At 51.5% G+C, this 8,582-nt stretch overlaps 1 long non-coding RNA gene across 1 annotated transcript; it reads right to left on the bottom strand.

Annotated features, from left to right (window-relative positions):
* Positions 1-6,111: 6,111 nt before the first annotated feature.
* On the bottom strand, positions 6,112-8,360 carry LOC144374232 (uncharacterized). The gene is made up of 3 exons (XR_013433679.1): positions 7,700-8,360; positions 6,528-6,733; positions 6,112-6,291 (listed from the first exon to the last, which is right to left on the bottom strand). It is a non-coding gene; the product is annotated as an uncharacterized LOC144374232 (long non-coding RNA).
* Positions 8,361-8,582: the final 222 nt, after the last annotated feature.

The following is an 8,582-nucleotide window of genomic DNA, read 5'->3' as shown; positions in this document are numbered from 1 at the left end:
GTGCCCTGAAGAACTCTATTGTTTTCTAGGATCGCTCTCCTTCCCCTTGTTTCTCATCAGGAGCTGTCTGCTTGGTACTTCTATTCTGGTTCTTGTTCTACTTCTGGCTCTTCTTTCTGTCCTGCATCTTCTTGTAGTTCTTTCTGGGTCTTTTTCCTGTTCTTACATGATTCCTTCTTGTTCTTCTTCTTGTGTATCTCCCTCCACCCTTCCTTCTGTTCACCTCCTTCTTTTTCTTCTTCTGCCTCCTGCTCTTTATCGTGTGATCCTCTCCCCACTCAGGAGTGTCTCTTTCTCCTCCTCCTCCTTCTCCTTCTTTCTCTGGCAATGGCGGGTCGTCCTGAGGAGTTCAAATCTATCACACTCTTCTGCCCAGATGCAGCCTCTGTTCAGTAGTCCAAGATGAAATCAGTTCTCAATCAATGGCCAGGAGTGAAACCAAGACCAAAGACAAGTGACTTCCTTTCTTGGTCATTGTCACTGTCAGGAAAGACTGAATAACAGACACCGCATTCTGGATAGGCTTCTACCTGTGGTAGTCAGCACCTCATCTGGACCAGGATTGCTAAAATAGATTCCACCTCCATAAAGCTTCCCCAATGAAAACAAGGTTTCCAAAATCTAGGAGAGGGCCAGCATCACTGCCACCCTCCTGCCATAAGGCATAGATGCCATCACACCTAGTGGGTTCCAGGCCCCCCGTAGTCCTCCCTTTTGACGTCTGTTACACACAAACCTCCCCTGGTCTGGAGCCTGCTCTCAACTGATGCTTGGGTTGAAAGTCTGTTTCTGAAATCACCTTTGTAGATTCTCGGTTTGGTAATTCCTTTTGACTGGCTTATTTTTTTACTAGGGATAAAGCCAGAGGCACTTAAGCACTGAGACCATTCCCAGGCCTTTTGACTTGGGTACAGGGTCTCCCTAAGTTTCTGAGGCTGTTTGGAAATCCCCTTCCCCCTGCACTGCCTCCCAAGTCCCTGAGATTCGCAGACACTGCCCCTTGCCCAGCTCCTTGCACCTCAGTCTTCCTCATGTGTGAGACAGAGCCAACTCAAATGAGGCAGTGTGTGAAAATGGGAAAACTCACTTACGTGCTCGACAGATGGTGTGTTCTACTGTGGACAGGCTGGGATGGTGGAGGCTAGGAGTGTCGGGCTCACAAGAAAGGAAAGAGCACTGGCATTGTGGACAGCTCAGCATTGTGGCCTCTGTTCTTCAGATGCCCTTCTTTGTTGCTGGAAGGAATAATAACCTGGCCATTCTGATATCTTCAGGAGATGGGCACCCAGGCAGAGAGGACTTGGAATTGTTCCAAAAAGAACCCAAACAGGCTGTCCCCTGGCCTTGACTTCCTCTTCACTGAGTCCTGTTCCCAGTTGCTGCAATCCTGACATTCTTGAGTAGGCAGGACTTCTCATATCCTGGCCATGGATTGGGACCTGTGCGGCTTCCGTCCATAGCAATGCTGATCCAATCAGGACCCATGCTCTGCTCCTCTTCATTTGAAGGCATCCTTATCAGTGAGCCATAAACCAAACTGATGATAGATTGAGCCTCTCTCTGCCTTGCCCTCATCGATATTAGCTTTGCATTGCCAGACCAGGTCCAGGGGAGAACACATTTAGAGAGGTCCAGCAGCCGCCTGGGGCCTCATTGAACTCGTCCACACTGGACACGCCCATCACTGCACTTGGTTTCCTGCACCAGGCCCACCACACTCTGGCTATTTTAGGGCCAAGGCCCACTTTCTCTTGGCTGTGAGTTATCCTGAGCCCACTGTGGATCATGTCTCCCCACTGTCTGATTGTCCTACTTACTGTCATGCAGAGACATCATTCTCAGCAGCTCAAAGTTGTCCACATCCTCATGCTGCAACAAATTTTGGTCCAAGGCCCTGCGGATGAGGCTTGTCACCCTCTCCTGACACGTCACCTAGATCAGGGTGGGACAAATGTCATCAGAGAATGGCTTTTAGAGGAGCTACCCAGAAGACTGTGGTCAAACATTCAGGAGAAATCTCAGCTACATATACAAGGGCACAATCTTGTTATCCTGCTACCTGAGTGTGGCCTCCATATACCCCCTGGGTTCTTGCAACGTGCTACTAGAACAATCCTGGTACAAATATCTGCCTGTACCTGCCATCTCCCCTCCCCCTGGGGAGCCACATTCCACTCAGGTCAAAGGACCAAACTGCCTATGCACAGACACACTCTCATCTCACTGAGATGACAGCAATGGGCCAGGGATCTGCGCACCAAGTGTGCTCTGGGATGCAGGCTGCCTTTGTGGGTGGAAGAGGCAGATGCACTGAAAATTTTGGTCCTGACTGCCACTACACAAAACAGACTCAGATGCAAGAGTGTGCACTTGAGTGCTTCATGATAGCCTGGAGAGGCCCTGGGCTCTGGAAGCTCGGTGTGGGTCTGGTTCTAATGATGTACTTGACTCAGCACTGGCAGTCACTGAACATGTCTCCTCTGCAGCTGGACACCTGCAGCATTAGCGTGTCTACTGCACATCCATAGAAATTCTGCCAAGAACCCCTTTAGCTCCGTATTTACATACATGCAAAGACTGACATTCCGAAGTTTGGCATGACCCCCCAGGTGATCCCGACCCCAAATTTTCACACCTAGTCATGCTAAGGAGGTTCTCTTCCCTGCCACCAGGAACACACCCCCTCCTACACATGTGACAAGTCACTGCCAGCTCCTCTGCTCCAACCTCACTCATTGAGAATACCAAGTTCTAGGCACTGCAGCCTGCACCCTGGACATATCTCTGCCTTCATCTGTCCACAGCACTTTCGTCTGCACTTCTGGCCTGCCAAACCCACAATACACAGGCCCACTCACCGCTGCAGCTGGGCATGCTGAGGCTCTCCCCACTCAGGTCAAGCCCTTAAGACTGACCTCTCTCTTCTTAATTTCCCACCACAGCCCCAGGGTTAGCTGTGTCTCCTGCCTTCCACTGTGGGGACACCCAGGAGGCAGCCCTGCTGTCGGGCTTACCAGGATGCGCTTTGTCTCCCTCAGGCTCTGTCCCTCTAGGAGGACGTGGACAAAGCGGCTGTCTTCCACCTGCTCGCTGGAGTGAAGCAGTGAGGAGCTGCTACTGGTGACTTTTCTCACGCACCACTCATTGGTTTGGGTGGCCTGGGGCAATGGTCCTGCAGCCACCGCAGAGCTGCTGCTCACAGCTGCTGGGATCCTGGATGCCACTGCCACAGAAGGCTCCAAGAACTGTGGGGGATGACAACATCAGCAAAGCCCAGCACCTGCACCCCACCCAGCCTGGCAGTTGGCTCTGTGGGCATTCTACAACATCCATCCAGAACCTGAGGTTCTTGTCCCCTTGGAGGATGTGGAGTGGCACCAGGAGTAAAGACTGAAGAAGGTGGCTGTTTACCTCCTTTGGCTTGACTTTAAACAACTTGCTGGCAGCTGTTTCCCGAAGAAGAAAGTTATAATCCACTCTGCCATCCAGGGCGTAATATACGTTTCCATCAGCAGGGATCCTCAGCTCTGGAGAGGCAGGGGCAGAGGCGTGGTAGGTGACACTCAAGTAATACACTACCCAACATCCCCCACAACTGAGAGCCTCTGCCAGCTCAGGTCTCACACACAGACCTGAGAGCCCCCGAATCCAGCTACTGTTGCACCAAAGACTCCCCACTGATTCCTCCCTGAGGACCCTCTATGCACAGGAGGTCCCCTACAGGAACACCTTTCAAGGAAATAGCCCCTTGTACCCCAGACCTTCTTAGTTCACGTTGGACCCACCAAAGACAAACAGCTAGAGTTTGTATCTGGATTGGTCCCCAAAGACTCATGTGTTCAAATTTTTCTCCCCACTGCAGCAATGATCACAGGTCGGTTTATGGAAAAGCACTTGATGGTGGGTGCCTCCACCTTGCCAGTGGATTCATCCACTCATACAGGGCTACACTAATTGGAGGGGTATGGTTTGGAGGTGTGTTGAGCGTAGGTGGAGGATGTCCACAGCAGGGCTGTGCCATCCAGAGATATATATTTCTCTTGAGTTCCCCACTTCTGCATTTTCTCCTCATGAGTCTAATTCTCATTCACATTTTTAATCAATTTATTGTTATACTTCTTGTTCGGCTTGTGTTTCTCCTTCTTGTTCTTGTTCTTCTTCATCTTCTCCTCATGCTTCTTCTTAAAGTCATCTTGACCTTCTTATTCATGGTCTCCTCCTTCAACTTATTTTCATTTTTCTACTTCTCCTTCTCCTCCTCCATGTCCTCCTTCTCCTCGTCCTCCTCATCCTTGTCCTCCTCCTCCTCGTCCTCCTCCTCCTCGTCCTCCTCCTCCTCTTTCTTCTTCTTCTTTCTCTCTCTCTCTCTCTCTCTCTCTCTCTCTCTCTCTCTCTCTCTCTCTCTCTCTCTCTCCAAGAAGAGTTTACAAGCTGTGAAGGGTTCTATTCTACCACACTCTTCTCTCTAGAAATGGCCTCTGGTCCTAAGTAAACTCAGTTTGCAATGAATAGAAAGATTGGAAGCCAGAAATGATTCTTCATTGAACTGCTTTTCTCATGTACTCATCTAGGTCAGGAAAGGCCACCAAAGTAGGCACCCTGTGGTTGTCTGTCTTCTTTGACACAAGACAAAGAAGCCTCTCTTCTTGGCCCCTTGTGGATAATAGCTTTGCAATGCCTCCTCAGGCCAAGGAAAGAACACATGATAGGCAGGTCCACAGCCCCTGGGGAACATGAAGAACCTGCAGATTTATGCCCCATCATTACACTTTGTTTTATGCACAAGTCCCACCATACTCATCCTGGGCACTGGGTCAATGCACACTGTGTTCTGGCTCCCAGTTATCGTGAGCCCACTGTGACTCACTGCTCCCTACCCTCTGATGGTTCCACTTACTCTGATGGTTCGAGAGAATTTGCAGAAGCTCGTAGTTTTCTGGGTCCTCCTGCTGGAGCAAGTGTGCATCTAAGGCCCTGCGGATGATGACTGGAGCCCTGTCCTGGCAGGTCACCTGAGCAGGGTTGGAGAAAGCTCATCAGAGAGGGAATTTGGGAGTAGCTACCCAGAGGACAGTGCTCAAGGACAATCAGAGACAAGTGAGCTCTCAACACAAGGGCACCATCTTGATACCCTGCTACCTGAGGCCTTCATGTGATCATGTGGGGGTCTTCCTATGAGCCTCTAGTCCAATCTTGGTACAAGAGTTTGCTTCAACCTGCTATGCCCTACAGGGACAAGGGAATAAGGACCAAAAGACTTTGTACAGACACACTCTAGTCCCATCAAGATGGGAGGAATGGTCCAGTGCACTTCCATATCCCTGCTCTGGTCTGGGATGCAGCTGCATTTTTGTGTGGACCAGGCACAAACCCTAGGTGCTTTGGTCCTGACAGCCAGGGCACAACACACACTAGGACTCTTTAATGATAGGCATGGAAGCTGCTGGGCTCGAGAGTGTCAGTGCTTGCTAGGGTGTCAGGAGGTTCGGACCCAGCAGGTGCAGTGGTTCAACATAGCTCCCCTGGAGGTGGACACCAGAGTCTCATGATGGATACTCCACACCCAGGAAAATTCTGCAGAGAGAGCCGCTAAATCTCTATTCACATACATGCAAACTAGGACACTAATGGGCCCCTCCAAGGCCCCCAGTTCTCTGTGACCCACACCTACCCACCCTAATCATTCTACAATGGCTCCCTTCCCTTCAACCAGCAACATATCCCCTCCCACACACAAGAAAATGACTGCCAACTCCTGTGCTTCAACCTCCACGGTTCAATATACTCCTCCTCAATACCAAGGTCAGTAGAGGATGGCCTGTACCCTCGATATTTCTCTGACCTCCTCTGAACCCAGCACTCACTCCTGCACTTCTGACCTGCACATCCCAAAACACGCAGGCCCACTCGCACCCAGACCTGGCATGCTGCTGCTCTCCCGCCTCTCTCTTGCTCACTTTCTGCTCTCCTTCCTGACCTTCCAGAAGCTCCAGTTCAAGAAGACAGGCCTAGTCCAAAGTGTTTGCTGTGGACTCGGTCTTCCCCACTGTGGGCTCCCAGGAGACTCCCCTGCTCGAGGACTCACCAGGATGCTCCTATACTGTGTTGTCCTTTCCTTTTCCAGGTAGACGTGAATGAGGCACCTGCCTCTCATCCGCTTGTTATATTGGGGCCTTGGGGAGGACCGAGTAGAGACCCCTGATGTCCTGGACTCCGGCTCTGCCCCTTCCCTGGGAGAAGGCTCTGGCTCTGGGGTTGGCTGAGGAGCCGTGACAGGAACTGAGCTTGTAGCTAGAGGAGAAAAGATGCCAACATGACTGCCTTGCCCTGACCTTCCCACAGACAGACAATACCTCTGCTGCCAGGAAGAACTCAGGCCCTTGGCCCACACAGGACCTCTTTGCAGACTGGGGTCACTTCCTGAATGGACAAAGGCTTGTCCTAATTTCCAGCCCAACACCAGGCATACAGACTCCCTGCAGTGGGACAACAGTTGGACCTTTCCTCATATACCCTTAGGTACTCACCACAGTCCGCCTGGCTCTCAGGCTTTGCCTGGCTTGATTTGCCATCTTCAATTGCGGCCAGGAGGTGGTGTGCTTGGTGTTCCAGGTTCAAGCCTCCCAGCAGGAGCCACATGGATAGCAGCTGCTGCAGACTCAGAAAGCCTGGAGGCTGATGGGAAGCCTCGGAGTAGAGGTTCACCCAGGTCCCCAGGAAGGAAGGTGAGGCACTGTGGGGAGGAAGGTGTGGAGTCAGCAAAACCCTGGCCTTGCCTTCACCACGGCCTCCAGAGAAAACCTCTGACCCTACACTGGGGAGAGCAGTCTTTCCTCAGCCTTCCCAAGTCAAATCACCTTGCAGGTCCCTATTCTGGAAACAGGAGCCCACCCTCTTGACCCCAAGCCCATTCCATGTTGAAGTTGGTCCAGGGGTCCACCATAGTCACTGAAGAGGACAACGTGCACTTATGCCCCATGGAGTCAGGGATGCAGTCACATGTAGGATATGTACTCATGGCACCTGCGGTTTGAGGCTGACCCCCATGAAAAGGGACACAATGGCAGTCATTTGCACCCTATTTTTCAATGAATTATGAAATGTGACTGGAAACGTGTCTTCACACAGTGGGTGCTTTCTCCATGTTCATCAGTGAATGAGCCCAAACTGCTGATTCCCACATATCTCTGGGTGTGGGAGCCGCCATGTCCAAAGCCCCTGTCCAGCTATGTCCCAGCTAGGATGCTCTGTCCCACTATGGAAATTAACATGTCTTTATTAACCCAAAAGTGCTTTTCCCAAGGCCTGAGTTTTGAGACGCCTCTGGCACAGATCTACGTTCTTCACAAAGCCAATATCACACCAGAAAGACCACCTGGCCTCGCTGAGTCCACCTGGGAATGAGCTCAGTGCACACCATTGAGCTGTGGTGCCCAGTGTGTGGGGACTGCTCCACGGACCTCTGTGGATCAGCTGGAGTCAGGATGGTTTCTCTGCCTGAGAGCGGAGTTCACTCCCCTTGCAAGGCTGTGGCAGGCACCTCCAGGACTCGTCCCATTCGGGACTGACATTCCACTATGAGTGTGGTCCTCTATCTCATTAGGTATCACAAACCTTTGGGTCCCTGAGAGGTACATGGCAGCCCCAAGACCCAGGCATGAGGGGGCTACACACTTGGGCTTGGTGGTCTGGTGCTTACCTTGGGAACAAGAGATCCAGCACCTGATGGGTGGGGATGGAATCCCAGGAGATTAACCCCATGTTGCCACTGAAATGTAGGTTCCTCCCACAAATGACAGGCAGGAGCTCATTCCTAAGCTGGTCCTGCCTGTAAGGTTCAAGGCTCTGTACCCTGAAGGGCTCCTCCGTGTTCTCATCATTTTCACCCTGTGTTGGGACCAAGAATGTTGGTTTAAAATGGAAATGGTGACAAACAGAAAAATGACTTGTGCCAATACACTAGAGTCAAAGCACAATGGGACAGTTCCCATCAGTACAAACACACACCCACCCACACACACACACACACAGTCAGAATAGGAGTCCTGGGCCATTCATCAGGGATCAGACTAGAGGGCCTGCTGGGCTCACCTGCCCTGTGCTACTCACTGTTACTCTTGAGCTCCTCTGCGACAATCGCCAGAGGCTCTGGCGTCTAAGATGAAGCCTCACCCAGTGCATCCACAAAAGGGCTAGTTGGCCCCCCTGAGGTTCCTGGGAGCCTGAGGCTCGGCATTGTTTGCAACCACAGGAGAACATCCTTCTCCCTCCAGTTTCTCCAACCAAATGAGCTCGGATGGCTTGGTCAGTTAAGTGGGTGCCTGGATACCAGGGTTCCATGTTCTGTTTGATCCATTGTCAAGGCAATGATGTCATTTCCTGTGCCCATACCTGAGCCTCTTTTCACATAAGACCACTTTCAAAAGCCCTATGAGCTGCTGATTTCTCCTCCATGCCTAAACATCTCAGGTGCGCAGGTGTTCACCAACAACTACCCAAACATCCCCACCAGCATCTGCCCTGCTTGGTGCCACTAGAGTTCCAGCTTGGAGCCTTCAAAAATGCATTCACAACCAGTCCTT

Source organism: Ictidomys tridecemlineatus, unplaced genomic scaffold (genome assembly GCF_052094955.1).
Source record: "Ictidomys tridecemlineatus isolate mIctTri1 unplaced genomic scaffold, mIctTri1.hap1 Scaffold_626, whole genome shotgun sequence".
Lineage (NCBI taxonomy): Eukaryota > Metazoa > Chordata > Mammalia > Rodentia > Sciuridae > Ictidomys > Ictidomys tridecemlineatus.
Note: the sequence above shows the minus strand (reverse complement) of the source record. Positions and strands in the feature narration are given on the sequence as shown.